The following is a 6,986-nucleotide window of genomic DNA, read 5'->3' on the forward strand; positions in this document are numbered from 1 at the left end:
CACTGCGTCTACTCTCCTTGTCCGAGCCCACTCTTCCCTACATGGCAGTCTCAGCCATCTGGTGGGATCCTCTGCATTTCGCCACCTTCTTTTGTGCTAATTCCTCTGCTCTCTGCTTTTCCCTTGTGTGTCCTCCCTTTTTCCTGTTGGTTAGTAGATTTCTCTCTCGCTCTCCCATTTCACTCTGCCCTGGCTTTTCTCTTCTTCTGCTGCCCACTGCACTGATTTCTGGCCCTCTCCTTCTGTTCTTTGCTGTTTCTTCTTTTCCATCCTCACTCACGATTTCTCTCAGGAAGCTCTGCTCCTTGTCATCGGAGAGAGGGAAGGTAAATCCCAAACTTACCCAGTCTTGAATAAAGCCTGTGTCTCTAATGAAGTCAGGAGCAGAAGCTGATCAGGTGAACCAGAGAGCTCTAGCCTTACTTCTGGGAAACAAAGATACATGATGTAACAAGGGATTTCTCAAGGCTCTATCAGTGCCAAAATTTTTTTTCCCTGAGAGGTCAGCTTTGATGCCTGAGCTTACCATTACTTCGCCCTCTGGACGAAGATGTTCATTACCAGATAGAGGGTAAATATCAGCACACTTTTCATGTAATATCATCACACAAACACAAAATTTTGAGGTAACTACACAGTCACATGAGATCAGGTTTTATAGAATTTAGAATTTCAAGGGACGTTAGAAAAATTTAAATAGCATGTTAGCTCATGAGAATAATAAAGCATCACCTACCAGTGAGGAGGCCTGATAAAATGAAGGACAGGTTCATTTTTACGCACTGTAGAGGGAAAGAGAAATTGAAGGGAATGGAGAATGACTTGGCCATCATGAAGTCCTGGGAAGAACATGTCAGGAGAGAAGGCCATCAGCATGAGACACAGCAGAAAACCCATGGGGTGGCCACTTTGTATCTGGGCGTAAGACTATACTTTCAGGGATCATTTCTATAGTTTGTATCTGGGCGTATGGGAGGCTGGCCCAGGTATACAGCTCTGACCTCTGAGGTGATGTTCATTCACAGGGAAACAAACATGTAGACTTGAAGTCATTTATGTATTCATTCATTTATTCAATAAATTATTTTCAAGCCTTTACTTTGTGCTAGGCGCTGTTCTTAACAATGGAAGCACTATAGTGAACAAAACAGTTCCTGTCCTTAAGGAGTTACTTTCTAGTATAGGAGACATAATAAGCCCTCAAACAAATAAATGTACTACTATTACCACGACTACTATTACTACTACTACAATACCACTCATAATTATGATTAACACTTATATTATGCTTACAATTGGCCAAGCATTGTTCTTACTCTCTTACATGTGTTAACTCCTTAATTCTCATAACCCTCTTTTAAGGTGAGTGCTATCACAATTCCCATTTTACAGATGAGATAGAAATCAGTTAAGTCTCTTCCTCAAGGTAATGGCCTTAAGTGGAAGAGTTATATAATATCAGTGATACATATTATGAAGAAAAATAAAGGTCAAACATGTCATACACAGATTTGGCCAGTGGAAGTGATATAATTACAGCAACAACATGGTCTTTGGAATCTGAGTCCTTGGATCAATGAGCTACAAATGAGCTCTGTGACTTAAGGCAAATTATATCATTTATTTTATAAAGGAAGGTTAAATTATGTAATGATTGTAAAGGACTTGGCACAAGCCTGGCATGAAGTATATACATCAAAATGAACAGGGCTTGCAGCCCAACAGCAGCAAAAACAGAGAGAGGAGAAAACAGTTTGCCTGTAGCTGACTGTCTCTGGGATGGGAAAGAATCACGTTTCCTTAAGCATTTGGTAACTGGGAGGACTAAGAAGGTAGGAGATTCAGCTTTCTCCAGGGAAAGTGCTCCTTCAAGAAATGATCATTTTTGGCAGCTATGTGCGGGCGAGGTTCCTGCGCAGCTTGGCCTGCTAGCAGGAGAGAGCAGCCGGGAGAGGCCATGCCCCAGGGTTGGCAGGACTTTGCATAGCACAGAGGGAGCCGTGAGGTTGGAAGGGTCACACAATCTCTTCTTGGTCATGGAACACAGGCTGGACGTGAAAGGACGGGGCCGGCTTAAAGCCTTGTTTCTGAAAGGCATGTCACCAGCACTGGGTAGGTGGCTCTTTGTACACATCGAAGGGGAAAGAGGTTGGCTTCAAGCAATCCGTCTATTCTCATTAGTCTTATACAACCCAATGATCCTCCTTCCCTCCCCCCCACCCCAGGCTTACTCTCTTCAGCAGGAACCTAGACGGTATTTCCCATTCTAACATGAAAAAAAATTGTTTTTTATGTGTCACTAATGTGTTCCTCAGTTTCTTTCTCCTTCCTTTAATCATGTTCTTTATCGACTTCATTATTACCAATTAAGGTGCAGCCAAGTTCATTCAAAGGATATCTCTCTGGAAGACATGCTATTTTTATTTGGTTATTTGGTGTACTGAAGAGATGTGGGCCATTATAAAACAGAAAGTTTTAGCACATGTAATATCCTTAATAAAAAAGTTATTTATAAAAATAAGCACACTCCTTCAGATCGCTCTTGACGATATTTAGTACACTGAGAAATATACTAGGGTGAAAGCCTGGGGACAGAATTACCACAGATTTATCATTATCAATATTAACATGCTTCAATTAAATGCCTATGGGTTGTATGACTCTTTGTTAAATACTTAAAATATGCTTGCTGGTAGTACTGGTTGGTAAAGTCAGCCTAGCTCTTCTTGGTCTACCAGACACACTGTAGCCAGATTTGAGCCTAAATGAGTCAGAGCAGGTGCTCCAATTTCTCTCTTAAATTCTATTACTGTTATTAATATTATTTAAAAATTATTTTAAAATTCTTATTTACTTCCTGTTTTGACTTCTATATATTCTCTTCACGTGATTCAAATGCCTAATCCTTTTTTGGTTAAATATTTCTTGAAGACTAATAGCCTGAAATGATGTTCTCACTAAAACTTGAAGTTGTGTTTTTTAACCTATGTTCTTCCCTGTGGACAACGAGTAATGTGTAAGTCTATTGATAGTCATCCCCAACGTGAGTAATTAACACTTTCCTCTTTTATTTGAAAGACCCTGTCTTTTGAGTGTGAAGCTATGTTAACATATAATTGATCGAGAATCCACATTTGTTAGAGTATTCTGATCCATGGGCCCTTCATAGCAGTTACTACAACAGATTCAAAATGGCAACAACATAGAAAGAATGAGGTAAAAAAAAAAGGCATAGTGGTGGGTTCAGGGAAATCAACGAAAAACCTGAAGAGTGCATTGAGTGGGACTGGACAGTGGTCTTTTTTGAAACACATATATTAGTAGCTCTAGATTGGATTGATGGACTTGTAGGTAACAACTGAGCAAAAATGATTGTCTCTTTACTTTAAAAAATCAGTTTCATGTGAATTTTCAAACTTTTTTTGTTATTGAGTTTCACGAAAAATCAAAAACATCATTTTCTATTAAAAATTTTTGAAACATTAGAAGAAATATATCTTTATAGGACAGGATAATATGGGTATGGGTATTTGACATTCAAGTTTTTCTTCTTTGAAGAAATTACATAGGAAATATAGTCAATAACATTGAAAGAACTATGGTGTCAGGAGGGTACTAGAAACAGGGGAAACACTTTGTAAAGTATATGATTATCCAACCACGTTATGCTGTACACATGAAACTGATACAAAATAACATTGATGTAATTGAAAAAAAAATTTAATTAAAATAACCTCACTGTGGCTTGGTGAGTTCACCACAGCCTGAATTATTGCAGCATCTGGCTGAGTAGGCTCTGGCTAAATATTTGTTAAGTCAATAAAAGACTGTAGTGACACATGAAGAGAAGAATCTGTAAAATATTTTGAGCTTTTGGAACATAAAATCAGAGGTACTCACTTTACTTTTTCTTTTTTATCCTAAGTGTATTAGAACTCACTCTCCATAACTTGCATGTGTAAGCTGATGTTATGCTGAGAACTTCTCGTCTGGTATCTCAGTTGAACCCTGCAACAATCCTGTGCCACCCAGATGCTCCATCCATCAGTGGATTGTAAGATCACACCCTCTATTCACCTCCCACTCACAGCAGCCTGGGTTTCCCTCCCTTGTCACTATCCAATATTTGGCACCTGTACCAGTTTCTCTTCCCTGGATTTCTTGGAACCCTAGGGTATTCTTTCTGTTGCAAAACCTGGCTGTCTGTGCCCTGCTGGTCAGCTTTGGGCCAGGGCGGGACCTTTCTGCAGGCCTCCTCTTCTGTCCCGGGACTTGCTCCACTCATGCAGCAGCTGCTGTTCGCCAGGACATGGCTCTGTCTCAAGTGTGGGTTCAGATGCTTCCCATTCCTTCACTGTAACAGGGAAGACTGAGCTGGAATGTTTCACCAAGACTCATGCTGGCTTTGGGGAACAGAATGAAATGTGTTTTATACTCTGATTCCAATCTTCTTCTCCAGATTTAAACAAAGAGTTACCCCAGTTTTTCTAAAACTGAGTGCTCCGGCTCTCATATTTCTACCCCAGGATAAGAGACCCTCATTTCTATCCACAGAGCCTTTCCATAAGGGCCCTAATGAAGGCAATGCACAAAAACACCGTTCAACATTGGAACATTCTCTAGTTTTGGAGTTACTGCCTGCTGATGCATCTCACAGGAGCTATACACAGAGCTGTCCAGATTGAGGCTCAGCAGTCCCAGCCCGGTTCCTTGTAGACATGACACTAAGACTGGCTGCCACACTTTCCAGCACTCTCCGGTCTCTGCTCCATCTTTGCATGCACTATCCCATTGAATTCTCACTGCAGCCCTGTAGAATAGGTATTATTGGTGTGCTTTTTGTCATCTACTACGTGCAAAAAAATTGATGAGATTGGAACTATTCTAAGGTCCATGTAATAGGTTCCTATAGACAAGTGTAGAAAGTTTAAAGAAGCTGTCTAACATGGCAGATAGACATCTGTATACCAAGGGGGCCTTGTGTGCTCCACACCCATGTACCCAATGACTCTCTCTTCATCAAGGACACTTGACTGCGCCTATGAACTCCTTCGTCATTTCATTAACTACCACTATGTCTAGTCTGCTTTCTAGCTTTGAAGCGGGCAGTTCAGAGGGCTAATCATTTGTATCTAGGCCTGTCGATACAAACTATCACCAAATAAAGCAAACATTCCATCCCTGATTTATCAGCAATCGACCACGTGGCCCTCACCCCTCATCCTTGGGGTCCCCTCTCTACACTGCAATAAGCACTTCTTTTTATTTTTCTTAAACCATATGACATGGCATTTTATTCTTTACTACAGAAGGCCTTTATAGTCACTATGTATCATCTTACTTTGCTCCCCTATGCTTTTTCTTGGATATGTTGCACGTGTCTTCCATGTAAAATTATAATTCCCTCAAAAGTAAGGATCATGTCTTAAACTTCATTCATGTTTCCTCCAAAGAATGTAGCAGAATGCTATGTTCATACAGAATGCTAAGTAAATATTTGCTTGAAATATTGTTGATAGGAATTAACCTAAAAAAAAAAGAAGAAGAAGAACAAGAGACTGCTACACAGGGGTCCTCGGGTGACAACACAGTTCTGTTCCTACGACAGTGACATAACCCGGATTTTGGTGTAAGTTGAAACACAGCCTAGCCTAAGTCACTTACCTATCCTAACATGGTTGTAAAATCATAACCTAGAACATAAAAACACAACTAAGCCACAGAAAATGTCCAACTCCCTCACTCATACACTGCGTTGCTGTGTATTCTTCTACCACACGTAACCAAACTATTGATAGTTCGCCTGTGTAGTCAGTAAGTATGATGCTGATGGCTTAAGCAGGGACACTCACATCTCAATTTTTTAAACCTTTGATGGGAGTGAGCGTCATAAACTCAAAACATTGTATGTCGAGACTGCCGTAACCTGAGCAGCCCCTGCACATAATTTGATTATGACCCTCAAAATACATTTTAAGTTATTTTTTAATTTGTGAAATAAATTTCAAAGTGCTAAAATTGCCAGTGATAATTTTAGGAGGAAGTAGGGAAGCCCTTTTATTTTATTAAGACATTTAAAAAGAGATGAGGTTCCATAGTTCACAGATAAATGGTGAAAAAGGAAATTCTATATATAGATATATAGAGATGGTTTTTAACAGCTTGAAAAGTTAAAATAGTTTCTTAATAAATTGTTAGGTAGTCTTATCTCAACATTTTTTTTGTATTTTTCTGAAATTGGAAACGGGGAGGTAGTCAGACAGACTTCTGCATGCGCCCGACCAGGATCCACCCGGCATGCCCACCAGGGGGCGATGCTCTGCCCATCTGGGGCATCGCTCTGCCACAATCAGAGCCATTCTAGCGCCTGAGGCAGAGGCCACAGAGCCATCCTCAGCACCTGGGCCAACTTTGCTCCAATGGAGCCTTGGCTGCAGGAGGGGAAGACAGAGACAGAGAGGAAGGAGAGGGGGAGGGGTGGAGAAGCAGATGGGCGCTTCTCCTCTGTGCCCTGGCCGGGAATGAAACCCGGGACTCCTGCATGCCACGCCGATGCTCTACCACTGAGCCAACCGGCCAGGGCCTTATCTCAACATTTTAAAAAGTGTCTCTTAATGTCTTTATCACCTATACTATATAAATAGATTAAAATGTGAGCCTTGCAATTATTTTTAACAATAGAGGGTAGTATTTTGGTTTGATAAAGGCAAATGCTAACACCTCTTTTTGAAGCATTTCAGTTTAACGAAGTCCTTTTAACACACGCTAAATAAAACACTAAATGGAATGCCCAGCTATTTGACGATAGGCTTTGTGAACAGTGCCTACCCTTTCTGTCTTTTGGGGAAAACTGTTGCCTTTCTGATTATAAATGATGTGTCTTTTTTGTTGTTGCTTAATGCTCTGGAGTTTAAAAAATATCTTTTGGTAAAGTTAAACCTACTTCAGGAACATTAACATATAAAGCCAAAGATTATCTTGCCATG

At 40.4% G+C, this 6,986-nt stretch overlaps 1 pseudogene; it reads left to right on the plus strand.

Moving 5' to 3' along the window:
* Positions 1 to 923: 923 nt before the first annotated feature.
* LOC136321525 (small nucleolar RNA U3) lies at positions 924 to 1,010 on the plus strand (annotated as a pseudogene).
* Positions 1,011 to 6,986: the final 5,976 nt, after the last annotated feature.

Source organism: Saccopteryx bilineata, chromosome 1 (genome assembly GCF_036850765.1).
Source record: "Saccopteryx bilineata isolate mSacBil1 chromosome 1, mSacBil1_pri_phased_curated, whole genome shotgun sequence".
In the NCBI taxonomy this organism is placed as follows: Eukaryota; Metazoa; Chordata; class Mammalia; order Chiroptera; family Emballonuridae; genus Saccopteryx; species Saccopteryx bilineata.